The sequence below is a fragment of the Peromyscus leucopus genome, chromosome 12, assembly GCF_004664715.2.
Source record: "Peromyscus leucopus breed LL Stock chromosome 12, UCI_PerLeu_2.1, whole genome shotgun sequence".
Lineage (NCBI taxonomy): Eukaryota > Metazoa > Chordata > Mammalia > Rodentia > Cricetidae > Peromyscus > Peromyscus leucopus.
In genome coordinates, this window is record NC_051073.1 from 53380965 (window position 1) to 53398921 (window position 17957).

Consider the following 17957-nt stretch of genomic DNA (forward strand, 5'->3'; position numbering starts at 1 on the left):
CTTGTATCTCATTGAATTCACTTAGATTAATTCTTTTGAATTTCAAGTATTTCATTAATTTCAATTTGTTTGTGATCTCTTGCAAGGCATTGTGTTGTCTTGTTTTTTGTTTGTTTATTTCTTTTTAATACTTCCTCTGTCCCTGTGCAGATATTTGCATATCTGGAAGATCTCTTGTCTCTGCTTTAGAAGATGACTTTCATAGCAAAGGACTTTCTCTCCTTTAGGCTGTTATTTTGGTAGGTTATGTTGGCCCTTGTTCAACTTAAATGCTTTAGTGAGGACTTTATATAGATTGTCTACTCTAGTTTATGGCTTTGGATGTAGTGTGTGCAGTGGTGTGGTCACAGTCTGTCTGTTTCTACAGATTTTATCGGTATAAAGAGATCAGGGAAATAGGGAAAGCTGCCAGCTAACCTTACCTCACCAACTCTGCAGCCTACAGATGAGAGCTACTTCCTGTCTACCCACACTTATATGCCTTGCTGTTCTGCCATCTGATTTGCTGTCTCTGTCCAGCTAGATCACTTCCTCTTCCTGTCCAGCTCTGTTAATTCCTGTCGGTCTGTACAGACCTCCATGGTTAACTAGTGTTGGAATTTAAGGTGTGTGCCACCACACCTGACTCTGTTTCCAGTGTGGCCTTGAACTCACAGAGATCCAGACAGATTCCTGCCGGCCAAGTGATAGGATTAAAGGCGTGTGCTACCATTGCCTGACTTCTTTGTTTACTTAAAATGACTGTTACTATTCCTCTGATCTCCAGGCAGGCTTTATTTATTAAATCACAAATAAAATACCACCACATTTCAGCACAAATAAAATATCACTACAAGGCTTCTACTTCAGGACACAGCGGGGCACCAAGGAGCAGATCAGAATACTAACATTGGTTTCTAAGGGGCGGGTCAGCATATTAACATTCCGCCATTTTTATTATTATAAAAAGGTGAGTTATGGATAGCAAGTGGAATAACAAGGGCACTTAATTCCTGAGACTGCTTCAAGCTGACAAGGGGCAAAGTGGGGAGCGGGAAGCTGGGAGTCACGCACAGTGGGAGGCGTGAGTGAAGAAGCATAGCTGACCGTCATCTCCACAGGCATGGAGATCTCAGGAGTCTGTTCCTTGAGGTTGCTAGTAGAAAAAAAATAGATTGTTACCATTGGCCTTATGAGCTGGGCTAGCCATGGGAAGAGTGACAACTGCCAGAAAGAATGGAACAGAGAAGTGCCTTTGGTTGTATAGAAGAGGCAAGGGTGAATGAGTGAGACTTGAGAGTGAATATGCCCTTTATTGGGACATCTTGGAAAACCAGTTTCCAGTTGCTGGGCAGGTGCCTGCCTGAGCCTGGAGAGGTGGTACCAGCAATGAACTGAGGGATGATGTGTTCTTTAGGAGTGCAGGAGCCATCACATCTGTTATTTCTCTGGAAGTGGGGGTACATCCATTCCATTTGGTGTCTTTGAAGCTGGTGCCAGCTGTTGCAGGGGCTGGCATATCTGGGGAGCCCCTTGGCCCAGGCAGGATGGGGAAACTGAAAAATATGCTTAAAAATGGGTGAGGTCAAAAATGGGCTCTGGAGATTGCTAGTTTTCATCAAACCAAATTTCTTCATACAGTAGCAGAGCTTTTCCCAGGAGGCTGTAGGTATCTGTAAGACAGCTGGAATAGTTTATTTTTTTTTTTTTATCATAGGAAAAGTGTTAAAAATCCATTTAAGGATTCTTAAGAACTCTTTGTAGTCAATGTTCTATCAGTTTATCAAAGCTTCATTTATCAATATCAAAACTTTGAACCTCTGGAGTTATATTTGAAACCAGTCTGTCCTGTACCATGAAGTCTGTGAATGAGGTATACCTGTCTGTTATATATATATATATATATATATCCTTGGGATTGGGGCTGTTAAACTGATACCATAGTCATCAAACATTGTCAGATCTGAGAAGGATAAATTTAAGAAAGTGAGACAGCTTTCCAGCTACCTAGGCAGCAATCCCAAGTCTCTCCATGGTCATTGGAGGACAGAAGCCCCAAAGGCAGCACTTGTTCAGCTGATAGGCCCAGAAGATTTGACAAATGTTTTTCTGTGAAGTAGAATTTTGGGGAGGTCATCCTACCTGTCTTGGCAGAGAGGACAATTGACCCATGTTACTCCTCTTATTTACAGTCTGGACAGGATCTCAGCTTTTTGTTGCATAGCCAGCCTTGCCATGAGCTTCCGGGTGGAAGTTCTTCTGCAGCCATCCATCTTCTTGGAGGAGATACAGGATGCTGCCAGGAGCTGACATATCTCTCTATCATCAAAACCTTTTATATTAAATGCTGTATTCTCAGATCTCTACAGGTGTTTGAGGACTAGAGGAACAAAATCTGTTAAATGTATAAATTAAATTAGCTTTGAAAGCATATATTAATTAAATCTGAATATATAAGTTTCCCAGTTGGTCACAGCCCAATAAAGTCAGCAAGGACAGGGAAGCCTACATTCTTAAGCCTGAATAGATCCTGAACAAAGAGAGCCCTTCTCTAAGCCATTGGCAGTGGTATCTGAATCCACCACCATTTTAATGCCCTGTAGCTATAGTTCTGATCCCTGAGTACAGCCAGACTACAATCCTGAATGACTTATATAGAAATAATTATTTCTTAAGCTATCTCCTGAGAAGACAAAGAAGAGTGACAAGGGAAAGATCCCAAGGACAAATGGGAACAGGAGAAAATGAACTTGTGAGTCAGGGTATGGCCCAACTCTGAGAAAAGGAAAAAGACCCTCTTTGTGGATACTATGCCAGGGGTTCCATCCTTAACCTAGCCTTTCAGCCTGTACTAGGAACAGGGAGCATAAGATGATATATTCTCCATAGCTGTTTCAGGCTGACAAAAGGGCGCAGGTGGTCAGGACTCTGGCATGTGACCCAGGCATGTGGTCATCTGTCTTAGCCATAGAGAAAGGAAATAATTATGTTTGGCTAGTCTGGTCCACATCACATAGACAAGAGTCTCTGCTGGTATCCATAGCAGGGAAAGCACTGTAGGTTATGGTCCATAACTGCTGCTTCAATGTTTCTGCTAACCTGCTGAAATACAGACTAGAGATGAGAGTTAAAATTTTATGAATTTATTTGGAACTTTTGGCCCATGGTCTTAGTAATTGGGAAAGGGAGACCAAGAGGGAGAGAAATACCATCCTCAGGAATAGACATGTGAGGAAACTCTTATCTGGAGGTCGTTTGACCTCTGTGCAGTGGATCCAATGGCTTTTTTGATCCTCCGAGGCTTATATGAATTTTTATTTTATAAAAGGAAATAAATTAGTATTATCAATCAGTACTGAAATCCATATCGTAGAAGAGCAGACAATGAATATCTGCAAAACAGCAGAAGTAGACTCATACCCTTGAGTTCTAGCAGAATTACAGATTTGTGTTAAAAAGTATGTATAACTTGTATTTATATCCTGAATCATTTCCTAAAAACTGTTCCCAAGAAAAGGTTCAAGATCTCTCAAATGTCTTCTTGCAATATCAAAAATAAGGTACATGGCATTTTAAAAAGATTTAAAATCTCTTAAGCATTACTATTGCTACATTATCCCAGCATAGGAGTGTGCTGCCCCTGCTCACAAGTAAGTCAGGCAATGAAATGGGCTGACAAGTTGGCTATATCGCCAACATGTGGGGAGGATGGGTCTCCAGGTCCCACCTGCTGAGCCTGAGAGCAGCCACTGAAGAACACCAGGCCAAGACCAGAGGACCTTTCTCGGCCTGTAAAACAATGTGTGGCATGAAGAAATTTCCTGAACTCTACCCGGTACAGATGGCCTCAGTGCTGGGTACTCCGCCCATGCGTGAGCCATGGACAGGGAGTGATATTTTGCTGCCCTTAGTAAAGATAGTGGTGAAGTGAAGCCATATGGCCTGTCTGTTTTAACCTTATTTAAGATGACGATTGATCATGTGATTACCCTTATTTAAGATGGTGCTCCCTGACCACATGATCGCCTTATCAAATATGGCGTCTGACCATGTGTTCATGGGGAGTCCTTTTCCCCCAAAAAATAAACTAAGCAGATAAGGAACAGATAAATTGAAGCATTTAAAAGTCAGTCAGAAAAGAAATATAGATGGCCATATCAATCATACATTGTGAAAGAAAGATGGAGAAAAGTTTTTCTGGGAATTTTTTACATTAACGCATTGGAGCTCAGATGCAGTGCTGTGGAGGGGGACCAAGAAACAGAGTAGCAGTGCAGCCAGGCGGGAGAGAGGACACCCCCCCATTCCCCCCCCCCTGCTGCATGATGGGGCAGCTGCAGAGGAAGGAACCCAAACCATGGGTTGACGGTAGTGGTAGTGGGGGGTGCATAGGTGCATTTTCCACTGTGAGGTATAAGGCCCAGCAGACTGACCATCCCAGAGGGGCAGTGAGCCAATGAATGGCACAAGATAGCCAACGGACCATTATAACAAAGGCTATGGGCCATGGAATTGAGTGGGCACAGGCCATCTCCATATGCCACTGCAAAGGGATGGGCCGAAGGGCTTAAAGCCCAAAACACACATGGTACTGGCACCATGGTTGAGAGATGAGCCAATCCTCAGCTGTGGGAAAATGGCCCAAAGGGAGGCTTACCAAAGGGGGTGCTTATGCCTGTGTTAGATGAAGTGAGTGTTGATGGTCCCAGGGCTCCTAGTGTGTCTCAGACTCTTGGCAGGAAGGAGGAATGCACCAGGAAGACCTCTGCTGAGTCACTAGCACCAATGTTATAATATATGCATGTGAGGGACCCCGGCTGGCCAGGGTATCCTGCATGTGCAGGGAAAAATGCTGGCATGCCGGATAGATGCAGCCGCAGGCTGGCAGGTGACCCATGCCATGTGGGCATGGCGGTAGAGCGGAGGTGGACAGTCATTCACGACCCGGATGCTGCATCCAATAATAGAGAGACAAAGAGAAAGATAAGAAAGAGAGAGAGAAAGAGAGGAAGAGTGAGAGAGACGGGTCAAGGGTGCACACCTCATGGGAAGAAAGGCAGAAGAGAGAGAGAGAGAGGAAGGGGAGGGGGTTTTTCCTTAAAATGAGGTTTTTACATCAGGATGCAGGGCAGTGCCAAGGGGTGCATCAGAATACTAACAGCTCCAGTTAGCCCAGGGTAGATATAGCACAACTGTTTGGCTTTTCTGTTGTGTGATGTGTACCTGTATCTCTAAGAGCTGTGCAAAGTTGGAGTCCCTCCAGCAAGTCAGGAGGGGGTGGCAAGTGTGTATACTAGGGGGTTCAAGGCAACTGTGCACAGAGCAAAGGTTAATATCTGGGAACTATGAGGGACGTAGTCACTATAATGTTCATGTAGTCTGCACCTATTGGGATTGGAGGAGAGCACAGAGTTGGAGCCTTTTCGGCATTACGGAAGAGTAAGCTGAATAGGGCAGTAGAGGCGAGACATAGTTGTAGTTGGCTTTAAAATGGTGCTGTGCAGCAGCAGCAGCAGCAGCAGAGCAGCAGCAGCAGCAGCAGCAGCAGCAGAGGCCTGGGTAGGAGCAGGTACTACCTGAACTGGGTTTCCCCATCCGCACCAGTGTAAGGACACATACTCCCTGACATCTTCCCAGCTGTCCTCACAGCCCATGGGGATTTGGAGATCCTCCAACAGCAAGAACTTGAGGGCCCCGTGGTGCCACTATGGACTGTTGGGAGCCTCCCACTGTATTTTCCCCCATTTTGAGAGGGTTTTCTTTACCAAAACTTGTTCCAGTCTTGGAATAATTAGGCAGCCAATGCAAAACAGCCCATTCCTTCTCAACAAGAAAATCTACAGTGCCTGTGTTCCAAACGTTCTTTGTTCCATTCTCACTCCATCCCAGCATGCTTCCCCCCAACACTCTATATGAGCAGGAATGCTTCATTCTCCATTTTTTAAAAAAAAAAAACAAAACCTTCTTTTGACTAAGAAGCACTGTTCAGTGCCTCATCCATCTTGCTGGACTTCCCATATTTAAGATTGTTTTCAGTTGAAAATGAGTAATTAGTGCTGTTTTGTGGTTGATTCTGATTGCTTTGTGATTCATGTCCTCCTCCTGCTGCTCCTCCTCTTCTTCCTCTTGCTCCTTCTCACTCTCTCTTTCCCACTTCTTCCTCTGCTTTTCCTCCCTCCTCTTCCCACTACCTCCTCCTCCCTTTCCTCCCCCTACTATGTAACCGACCTGTAACTAAAACATGTAGCAGGAATCTTAAAAGTTCTTATTAATAAAATCAAACCTGAGGCGAGTTATTGGGGTCCATGCTGGTAGATCAGAGAGACAGAACAAGCCACAGCTATCTCACCTCGCTGGATCCTCAGCTGGTCTTGTCTCCTCAGACTGGAGGCCTCTGAGTCCTCATCCGGAATGAGTCTCAGCTGAATTGTGTTGCTCCAAAGCCTGAAAGCTTAACCAACCCAATGCTTAACCAGCCAAATGCCTTAACCAGCCAAAAAACTTCTAGTTTCTGGTCCTCACGCCTTATATATCTTTCTGCTTTCTACCACCACTCCCTGGGATTTAAGGCTGGTTTTCTGGGATTAAAGGCGTGTGTCACCATGCTTGGCTATTTCCAATGTGGCCTTGAACTCAGAGATCCAGAGGGATTTCTATCTCTGGAATGCTAGGATTAAAAGTGTGAGTGCCACCATTTTCTAGCCTTTGTATCTAGTGGCTGTCTGTTCTCTGACCCCAGATAAATTTATTAGAGTACACAATATTTTGGGGAACACAATACCACCACAAAAACACACTGGCCTGAAACTCACAGCAAACTGCCTGATTCTGCCTCCAACTGCTGGGATTAAAGGTGTCCCACCACCCAGCCCAGCTATTTGTTCTCATCTTGTTTTGCATTTTGCTGTCTCTCTACAGTGGTGTACTTTGTTACCTTTTAAACCTATGTGTATCACAGGTTTAAAAAAAAATCTATTATCATGTTTTTGATTTGTTTGTTTGTTTTCTGGTTACATTGTGGTCAACATAAGAGGTCTTAAGTGGAACAGACTTTAAATAAATGATGACGGAAGATTTTTTTTCTTTTCCATATACAAACTGTACATTTTCACTGCCCCTCCTTTCACATAGACATTTTTGCTGTCACATTTTACATCTTTCCATCACATGTATTTTTTTAAACAAATTATTGTCACATTGGTTGTTTTGTGTAGCTCTGCCTTTTGACCATTATACTAGAGACATAATTGAGTTGCTTGTTGCCCTTAATGTTACAGATGTTGGAATTTGACAATGATTTTTACTGTTACCAATGATTTTCATACTGCACGCTTTGTGTTTATTTATTTATTTGTTTATTTATTTATTTATTTATTTATTTATTTATTTATTTATTTAATGTGCATGAGTATTTTGCCTGCATGTGTGTCTACCTTGTGTGTGCCTGGTGCCTGTAGAAGCCCAAAGGAGTCGGATGCCCTGGAACTGCAACTACAGGTGGTATCTTAGTTATTGTTTGATTGTTGTGAAAAGGCACTATGATCAAAGCAATTTATTTAATCTGGGGTTTGCTTGCAGTTCTAGAGGGTTAGTGTATGTATGATCATCATACATGGTGGGAATCAACCAAGCATGGTACTCCAACAGTAGCTGAGGGCTTTAAATCCTGATCCTCAGGCAGAGAGAGAGAGAGAGAGAGAGAGAGAGAGAGAGAGGAGAGAGAGAGAGATCCTGGTGTGGGTTTTTGAAACTTCAAAACCTACCCCCTCTTGACATTCCTCCTCCAACAAGGCCACACTTTCTAATCCTTCCTAAGCAGTTCACCAACTGAGGACTAAGTATGGTAATCTATGAGCCTCTTGGGACCATTCTCTAAACTACCACAGATGGTTATGATGGTAATGCCACCTTGTGCTGGCAGTCAAACCAGGGTCCTTTGCAAGAACAACAAATACTCTAAACCACTGAATCATCTCTCAACCACACCCTCCACTGTAGGTTTTTAAATTGCCAATTAGCATACTTAAAGTTGAAGACCCCCACCCCTCCAGAAAAGCCTTGTCACCTCTTCAGTGTGAAAATCAGAATTGCTGGGTACAGTAGTCTTTTTCACTGTTAGGACTTTGAGTATCTCATCATACTCTCTTCTGGCTTTCAAGGTTTCTGTTGAGAAATTCACTAATAGTTTAAGGGAGACCCCTCTGTCTGTAACAATTTGCTTTCTCTTGCTTCTCTCTACATGGTCTCTGTGCCTTTACTTTGGACAGTTTGTCTCTGAGGTATCTAGATGTGGTCCTGTTTGAGTCTGTTGTATTTGACATCCTATGGGCTTCCCATTTTCTTTTTCAGACTTGGGAAGATTTGGGCCATTATTTTTTTAAAATATATTTTCCATTCTCACTCTCTTCTTGTGGCACGTCAACAATGCATAAACTGTTCTGTTAGCTGGCATCTGGCAAATCTGACTACAATCACTCTTTTCCATTGCTTTTCCTTTTTTTTTTCTTTTTCATTTTTGCTCCTCAGATTAGAAGATTTCCAGGGACCAGTCTGAGTTCACTTATCCTTTCTACTGCATAGTCTAATATGCTGTTGAGCATGTCTTTTAAATTCAGTTATCGCGTCCTTCTGCTTTGCAGTTTCTGTCTGACACTCTTTAATATTTCCTATCTCTCTTGGAATGCTCAGCTTCTTCTTATTTGCCATCTTGATATTGGTGAGCATAGTTCTGGCCACTGTTTTTAATTCTCCTCTGAATAAATTATAGAAGTCCATCTTTCTCTGCTGTTTCTGGAGAGTCATCTTATTTTGTTTGGAATAAATTCCAAGGCCTCTTCATTTCTTTGATTCTTTTTTTACCACTTTCTGCATGTGTGGTAAAGCAATGACCTCTCTTTATCATGTCAGACCAGCCTCTGCTGGCAGTTGCGGTGCCTTTGAAATCCTTTTGATTTCTCAGATTGCTGTCTGTTTGGGAGGGTATTTGGGGTTCATGATCTATCATGTCCTGTCTGTAGCCTGAGACTGCTAAGGTAGAATCCAGATGCTCTAGGCATTGCTTAAGCATGATTAGTGGGGGCTGGAGAGATGACTCAGAGGTTAAGAGCACTGACTGTTCTTCCAGAGGTCCTGAGTTCAATTTCCCAGCAACCACATGGTGGCTCACAACCATCTGTAATGAGATCTGGTGCCCTCTTCTGGCCAGCAGGGACACATGCAGGCAGAACATTGTATGCATAATAAATAAATAATCTTAAAAAAACATGATTAGTGGTGTATTGGTGTGTTAGATTGTGCTATAGCTCAGTAGGGCTGAATATAGGCATCTTCCTCCAGGATTTGTGTATCTGAGGCAAATGTATACACTTACGTCCCTGCTATAATTTCAGATCCCAGGACAAATATACTAGAAATGGACCTGATACAGAGCATTTGTTTTGCTTTGTTTTGTTTTCTTCCTCCTTGCAAGTTTGGGTCATTTTGGAACCCGAAGTCCCCTCCACCCTCAGAAAAAAAGTTAAAGAATTAGTCCCTTTAGTAGAATCTATGTAGCAGTAGAACTCTGGGATAACCACCCCTTTCCAACAAAAATAGACAGGCCTGTGTTTATCTCTTTGGTGCATCTGAGGGAAAAAAAATCATCAGCTATTGAGTCTGTGGCTCAGACTGCTAAAGAGCCATTGCTTGTTAGCCCTCATTTGTTTCCTGATTCATGTGCATTAGTGTCCAGCTCGTCAAAGACCACCGTGTGTGCCATAAACTCCTTCTGGAGAGAGTAATGGAGATGTGTGTCCCTGTTCCTGTTTTTTATTGCTTCAGGGAGCCAAACTGCTGGAAGTATGTGCATTCTTGTCTGAACCTACCTCTTTGTTCTCCAGTGTAGAGAGAGAGGTACAAAAATGGCACTCCCTTCTGCTTCTAGAGCTGCAAGCTTAATCTGCATTCCTCTGCTAAAGGTTATAGAAGTTGGAACTTATGGTATTTGAATAAATGCCTCTCCAGCTGCCAGCATGTCAGTATTTGTGCATGCCTTTAACTCCCCAGTGCAAGTTAATTAAAGCCAAGCTACCAAGTATCCACTGGAGGAACTTATCATGAAACCCTTCCAGAGTGGAACAGGGCTAAAAAAAAAAAAATCCCTGTGGTAATACTTTATTTTTTATTTGTGCTGAAACGTGATGTTTTATTTGTATGTTAATAAATAAAGTTTGCCTGGAGATCAGAGGTCAGTGAGTCATAAACAGAAGTCAGGCGATGGTAGCTCATGCCCTTAATCCGATCACGTGGCAGGCAGAGTCTCTGTGTGGTCAAAGATACAGCCAAGCGTGGTGAAACAAGCCTTTAATCCCAGTACCAACCATTGAGACCTGGAGGTCTGTATAGACAGGCAGTGATGAGGAAGTCATGTGGCTGGGCTTAGAGCCAATGAGGAGGCCGAACAGGAAGGCAATAAAAGCACAGGTCAAACAGGAAGAAACTCTGGAAGCTACTGCTGGTGGTAAGCTAAGGCTAGTCGTGGCTATTTGCTCTCATCTCTTCTGCTCTTACCTCTGTATTTGGCTCTGTGTTTCTTATTGAATAAGACTGTTTAGAAATTCATCTACAAATCCCCTTTCTGCACCAATTTCAGTATATATATATATATATATAGCCTCTTCTGAACTCTTATGGTCTAGAATGACCTGTATGTGGCCAGTCCCTTCTACTCAAAGAATTGGTGAACTGTAACCCAGGTCACTAGAGACTTTATAACTAAAGCTTTATATGTGATGAGCCAGCTTTCATCTTCATAGTCAGAAACTGACTTGATTATTGAGGATTCCTTCCCTTACAGCATGACTGGTAAAAGCATTTGAACTGCTCTTGACAGCCCTTCTGAGGGAAATGAACTGTGAAGATGTTTACTTGGTGTGTTACTGAGAAGAAGAGTCAGGAGATTATTATTTTGACCCACTGTTGCTATCACACCACTTTTTATTCACCCATTGCACATATCGTTTTATTCATTGGCAGATATCTACGCATATTGTTTCAGATATTGGCTATCACAAATAAGGCTGGAGTGCATTAGCCACAAGTCATATGGAATGTTTTCTTTAGCTTGGGTAAATGCTAACAGCACAGTATTGGGTTGTATGGCATTGTTTTTAAACTTTTCAAGGAAATTACTAAACTTTTACTGAATGGCCAATAATTCCATAAGATTTATTTTTACTTATTATTTGTGTATATATGTGTATACAAGTGTGTTCCATTCGTACGTGGGTGCCCACAGGTACCAGAGGAGGGCATTGGATCCTCTGGATTCAAAACTAATATGGATGCTGGGAAGGAAACTTTGGTCTTCTGGAAGAATAGTAAGATCTTTTACCTACCAAGAGGCCTCTTCAGCACACCAACTTAAAAAAAATTACTTTGTACATAAAACACACACAAAAAAATATTAATGGGGCATTATCTTTTATTCTAATAAGTTTATGTTGCAGGATGTTAAAATCAAGTAAAAACGATTATTCCTCAAACATTTATCATTTCTTTGTTGTACAAACTTTTAAAATCCTTTCTCCTTTTTTAAATGAGAAGTGCATTATTACCTTACTACTGTACAAAGCACATCAGAACTTCTCGAACTTACCTAATTATAAAAATACTCAATCATCAACCCCAGGAAACCATTTTACCAGCATTCTAACCAGCAACACATAAAGTGAATATAGTTTCTTCACATCTTCATGAACATTTGTTATTGTTTACATTTTGATCATAGTCATTTTAATGGCGAAGTAATTTCTCATTGAGACTTTAATTTCACTCCAACATTTCTAAAAATTAATTGTAGTAGTTGTCTTAGTCCAGTGTCTGTTACAAGAGCAAAATATCATAAATTGAGTGATTTCTAAAGGATAGAAGTTTGTTTAGCTCTTGGTTCTGAAAATTTTGCATGTGCAGGCACATGAGGCCTGAGTCTGCTGTGTGTGTAGGGAGGGTATTTTGACCTCATCATGAGGTGGCAGAAGTCAATACATGTTGAGACAGAGTAGCATGTTAGCTGACATTTCTCCTCCTCTTCCTCTCTCCTCCCTACCCCTTCTTCTCTTTTTCCTTCTTCTTCTAAGGTCACAAATGCCAATATGGAAGCTCTCCTCTCATGACTTTGTTGTGCCCTGGGCATGAGACCCCTGAAGAGACCACCAGAGACACGAACTCCCACCAGAGACACGAACTCACCGAAATGCAAAAGCAAGGTTTACTGAAGCAGTTCAAGCCATGGCAGGGACCTGTCAAGCCATCCAACACAGTAGAGGCTGGAGGAGGTGCCTGCCCCTCTGCAAGCTCAGGTTTTAAAGGCAAAAACCATAAGGTTACATCATCCAGGGGTGCTAGTACGGGTACAATTCTGATGGGCTCAAGTTTTAGGGGCTTTTCAGAATTTCTGTGTTATATTACTTTGTAGTTTTAACCGGTTGTTTTTCACACTTTATAGACTACCTCCGGCATTGGGGCATTCTGTGGTTAATCAATTGTTACCAGATAGTCCTTCAAACATCCTGACTTTGTACTTTTGACCATCTCTGGCATTGAGACATTCCATGGTTAATCAGTTGCTACCAGACAGCTCTTTAAACATCCTGACTTTGTCCTGGGACCTATGTCAGCAACTCTTGAGAATTTTGAAACTTAGGCCTGTTTCAAGCTGGGGTGAGGGGCTTGCTTGAAATGGGGGTGCTTTGGTTCTTCAACTTCATTGAATATTAATTGTGTCCTGAAAGCCATACCCCCTAATACTAATAACGTAATTATGTGATTGAATTTCCAACACTTGAGCTTTGGGAAGAAACACACAAACCAAGAAGTAATACTGGTAAGCAACAGCAAAGGCCTTTTTGTACAGTGAAATTGACAAAGATTTCCTTAGTTATTATTTATGAGTATACTGTATATTTTTTCAATGAAACTGTGTAATTGGTAAATATTTTGATGATTGCTAACTCTTTAAAGTTTAGCATTACTTTACAAATATGTAAATAGCAAAGTCAATAACCTTATCTTATATAGAATCGGGGAGGGCTAGGGGTACAGCTCATTTGGTAGACTGCTTGCCTAGCATACATGAAGCACTTTGTTCCATTTCCAGTACCCCATAACTTGGAGATGGTGGCTCATACCTGTGATCTCAACAAGCGAATTGGAAGTTCAGTGTCATCCTCAGGTGCACATGAAGCTCAAGGGCAGCCTGGGTTGAGGATCTTGTTTCACAGGAGCAATAACAACAGCAGAAACAAAACTACTCTTGAAGAGTAGCTTGTTCAAAAGAGAGAATGCACAAGTAACTTTGTGCTGGATAAACTAAACATTCCCTCGAGCTGGATGATCAAGGTTCAAATCAAGAATGGTGAGTCCAAGTAGCAGGAGGTAATTTTGATGTGATATGATAATAGAACTTTATTGCTATAGTCTGTCTCCCTGAAACACTACCCCAGCTTAATAAAGAGAAATCAGATACATCCCAATTAACCTGTGATAGAATATGATTCATATTTCTTCCTTGTTTAGTTTGAGGAGAATAATTTTTCTTTTGCCTAGAATGATCGCATTATCCTGAGCAGGATGCAGTTTTCATAGCCACCTTAATAAAGACAGTTTCCTACAAAATTAATGGCATTTTTAATATATGATCCTGGAGTTAATTTCTTGGAATTTGTCAAAAGAAGTTAAAAATTTATATCCACACAAAACCTGTATATAGATGTTTATAGTAGGTGTTTCATTATTCCCTAAGTTTGTATCAACCAAGATGTTCCTTAATAGATAAGAAAAAAAGTGCAATATACTCAGGAGTAGAGCTATGTGTTTGAATACTTAATCCTCAGTTGGTGGAACTGTCGGGGAGAGATTAGGAGGTGTGGCCTTGTTGGAAGGGATGTGTCCCTGGGGGTTAGCTTGTGCTTTCAAAAGATTTGTGCCATTCTTAGTTCTTTTCTCTCTCTCTCTCTCTCTCTCTCTCTCTCTCTCTCTCTCTCTCTCTCTCTCTCTCTCTCTCTGTGTGTGTGTGTGTGTGCGCGCGCGCGCGCGTACCTGTCTGTCTGTCTTCTGTTTTAGGATCAAGACGTGAGTCCTCAGCTGTTCCTTCCACCATGCCTTTGTGTTACCATCATAGACTCTGACCTTCTGAAACCATAAAGCCAATTAAATATTGTTTTATAATTTGCCTTGGTCATGGTGTTCTGTCACAACAGTAGGAAAGTAACTAAGACACCAGATGATAGAATATTATTCAGTAATAAAAAGAAATATCAATCCATGAAAATCAGAAAAACTATTACAAAGTGGGAAAAAAAGCCCACAGTTCATGTAAAAATTGCACAGTTTTAATCATGTGTCCTTCTAGAAAAGGGCAAACTAGAAGACAGTAAAATAATCTATGACTGTCAGAAGTTACAAAGGGAGGGGTAAACAGGAACACGGAGTATTGCTAGAGCAGGGAAAAAAATTCTGCATGATATTCTGTTGGTGGATAAATGAGATTATTTCTCTAAAATAATAGAACAAAATAACAAAAATGACTCCAACCTAAAAGCTCTGGACCTTTTTGAGTGATAAAAACATGTCAATGTAGATTTAGTTGCAATGATTATATCACTGTGGTACAGACTTTTGATGAGAGGGAAGGTACCTTGTTCAAGAAGAGGAAGAGGATAACATATATTTCTGGAGCTACCAATAATTTTTGCTATGACTGTAAAATTGTATAAAAAAGTCAACTAAGGCATTTTAAAGTAAAAGAAAAATATGATAGGCAAAGTAGACAGCCTGTGTATATAGGCCATCTGTTTGAAGATGTCTAGCATCATGAGAAGAATAGAAATCAAGTGGGAACAATTAACCTGCAGTCAATTTCTGTGGTTATTAAACTAATGACTCTTGAAACTGGTGTTGAGAACTCATTTACTATGCTTTCTTGATTATATTCTAGTTATAATCTCATCTCTGTTCCAGCTCTCTCATTCTTTTATTCACCTATTTAACAAACTATGGATATGCCATAATTATGGCACTATGGTGTAGAAGATAAAAGCTGTTTCTAGAACTTATAATAGAGGTGGTATGCATACATTTTGTGTGATAGAATGGATTTAAAAAGTTAAATAAGACTGGGGAAACACATTTTAGTCATTAACATTGCTTCCTACCTGGACAGTGAGCCTGTAGGTCCCTCTGTAAAGTGTGAACTTTTTAACAATATTGATTATTCTAATAAATGAACACAGGATGCATGAAGAAAACCTTGTGGGGTGCTCTATATCATGAAGAGCAAAATAAATTGGGCAAGTGAAAAAGGAAGTTTAAAACTCTTAGTTTCCTTGATAATGTCAAAATTTTTATTTTTTATTTTACCTTTTATTTGGGTTTTTCGAGACAGGATTTCTCTGTGTAATAGCCCTGGCTGTCCTGGAACTCACTCTGTAGACCAGGCTGGCCTCAAACTCACAGAGATTGGCCTGCCTCTGCCTTCCTGAGTGCTGGGATTAAAGACGTGAACATATACCACCTGGTGTGTCAAGACTTGTTTCTTCTGCCTCCAAATATTAAAATTGATTAATGAATTTTGACAAGTTTGTACAACACAAGATCAACCATCACAAATCAGTAGTGTTTCCACATACCAATAGCAAATTATCTGACATAGAAATTGAGGATGCTGTTATGTCCAGATTGTGTTGATGCCCAAAAGACCACCATGGAGACGGAATCCCATATCTAAAAGCAAAGAATCTTTATTTTCAAGCTCCAGGGCTTGGTCTCTGTCTGTCCAATGCAGCAGTGAGAGCAGAGAGCCCTAAGCTTAGGCAAGGTAGAGTTTTTATTATAGCAGAGGTTAGGGTGAGGGGATTTCCAGGGTCAGGACCCTGATTGGCTGACATTTGTCTAGGGGTATCTGTAAAATATAAAATATATGTGTGCTAGACTCAGGGACATCTGGCCATCTTATCTTACCTTATCTAATGGTTGGAATGTTAGGGGTGTCAGGCACTTCCCCTTAGATGCAGGCCTCCCTGGGTGGGGTCAGCTTATGGCTTTTCCTGGGTCTGGGTGTTGTCTGCCAGTAAGCCTGTCCCAGGAGCTGTGTCTGGGCCTCTAAGCCTGTCATGACAGCTGTGTAGTCAAGCTGTTTTGGGCACCCCCAAAAAATGTAGTCTCACTTGCAGTAGACTCAGAAACAAATCTGTAGGAATAAATTTAGCTCAACTACGTAATGAAAAATATAAACATCAATGAAAGAAATTCAGAGGACACACATAAAAAAGTTGAAAAGCTGTTTGGTGTCCACAGAGCCATAACACAACATAATGCCACACTTCACATAAGTAGAAACAATAACTCTAAAATTTGTATAGAATCACTAAAGAATTCCAAATAACCAAAGCTATCTTAAACAAAAAAGAAGAAAACAGATGACAATATGCTAGCTGACTTCAAATACATACTTCAGAGTTCTAGTAATCAAAACAACATGGTGGCATAAATATACAGATGAGAAAACCAGTGGGACAGAATAGAAGGCCTAAAAGAAATTCACACATTTACAACTAAGTAGTTTTCAATAGAGGTATTCAAAATACAAACTGAAGAAGGATATTCATTCCAACAAATGATATTGGGAAAATTGGATTCTACATGCAGAAGAATGAAACATGATTCTTATCTCACATTAGTAATAAAAACCTGAACCAAACTAGATTAGACTTAAACACAAGACATATAACTAATAGAAGAAAACATAGGGAAAATACTTCAGGACGTTAGAGTTGGTAAACATCACATTGATGAGATTCCATAAAAATGCTACAAAGACAAAGGAATAAATGAATGAGATTAGGTGGGGGCCCCTGCAAGCTCTACAGCTGGCAGAGAGATGAATCACATGAGGGGAGATGGGAAACTTGGATCAGTATGACTTAGCCAGTGCTGGCTCAAAACTTCTGGAGTATGACACCAGGCAGTTTATTGTAAGTGTATTTAAACACAGTACAATTTGAGGGAAAAAAAGTTTCTTGGTATAATACAATTCCAGGTGCAAAAGGAGGCATAATTATATCTATAATAAATTTAATAGGATAATTATATAGAATAATAAAATAATTATATAGAAATTCAAAGTATTGACATTTCTCCAAGAAGATAGCTTCTAGAGATAGACTTATATTAGCTTAATGATCTAGGGAAGGATCTGGCATTGTCTCAGTCATACAGATAGTGTCATGGTCAGCAGTCTCCAAAGTACATGTGACAGCTCCCCTAAGGATGGATTCTATTGACTGAGAAACAAACCTAAAGATAAAGATCTAGGGAGAGAGAGTCTGGGATAAATATTCTTGAGGTCTAGCTCTACAGATAGTAAGGTCATTAATAACATCCATTCCCAGCCTTCTCGGTGGGAAACAGGTATTCATTTTCTCCTTTGAGGAGATAACTCTGAGTGATTGACATTCCTGGTTTCTCCAATGCTTATCTGTGAGCACTACAAGATTGCGTCAAACTGAAATGTTTCTTCACAGCAAAGGAAACAATCATTAGAATGAAGTAAAAACCTAGAAAATTACAAGAAATGTTTTCAAACTTAATTTGACAGGGTTTGGTAGCCAAGGAAGCCCTGAGTGAATGTGTAAGGTGTGGATGAAATTGTGAATGTGAGTTGTTGACATGGGAACAGTCACGTCAAGGATACCAATACCTCAGACCTATGTGAGCTGGCAAATGCTTCTTCCGGGTGAGGCTCAGAGGCGATGGCAAAGCTTTCATCTGGTTCAAGTGTGAGTGTTTAGAAATGCTTGACCAGCGTATATGAAAACTAGCTGTTGCGGCTTCCTTCCTCCTCAGGAATGACTGCAGTCTGAGACTGTTCTCCTACAGAGATGACCTACTGAGATTAGCTAACCCCTGCTCCTTGTGCAGTACACCATACACATGCTAAGACT

The 17957-nt window shown here is 40.9% G+C and overlaps 1 long non-coding RNA gene across 1 annotated transcript; it reads left to right on the top strand.

Moving 5' to 3' along the window:
- Nucleotides 1-12647: 12647 nt before the first annotated feature.
- Nucleotides 12648-15252, top strand: LOC119088866. The gene is made up of 3 exons (XR_005092600.1): nucleotides 12648-12841; nucleotides 13115-13372; nucleotides 14080-15252. It is a non-coding gene; the product is annotated as an uncharacterized LOC119088866 (long non-coding RNA).
- The last annotated feature ends 2705 nt before the right edge of the window (nucleotides 15253-17957 follow it).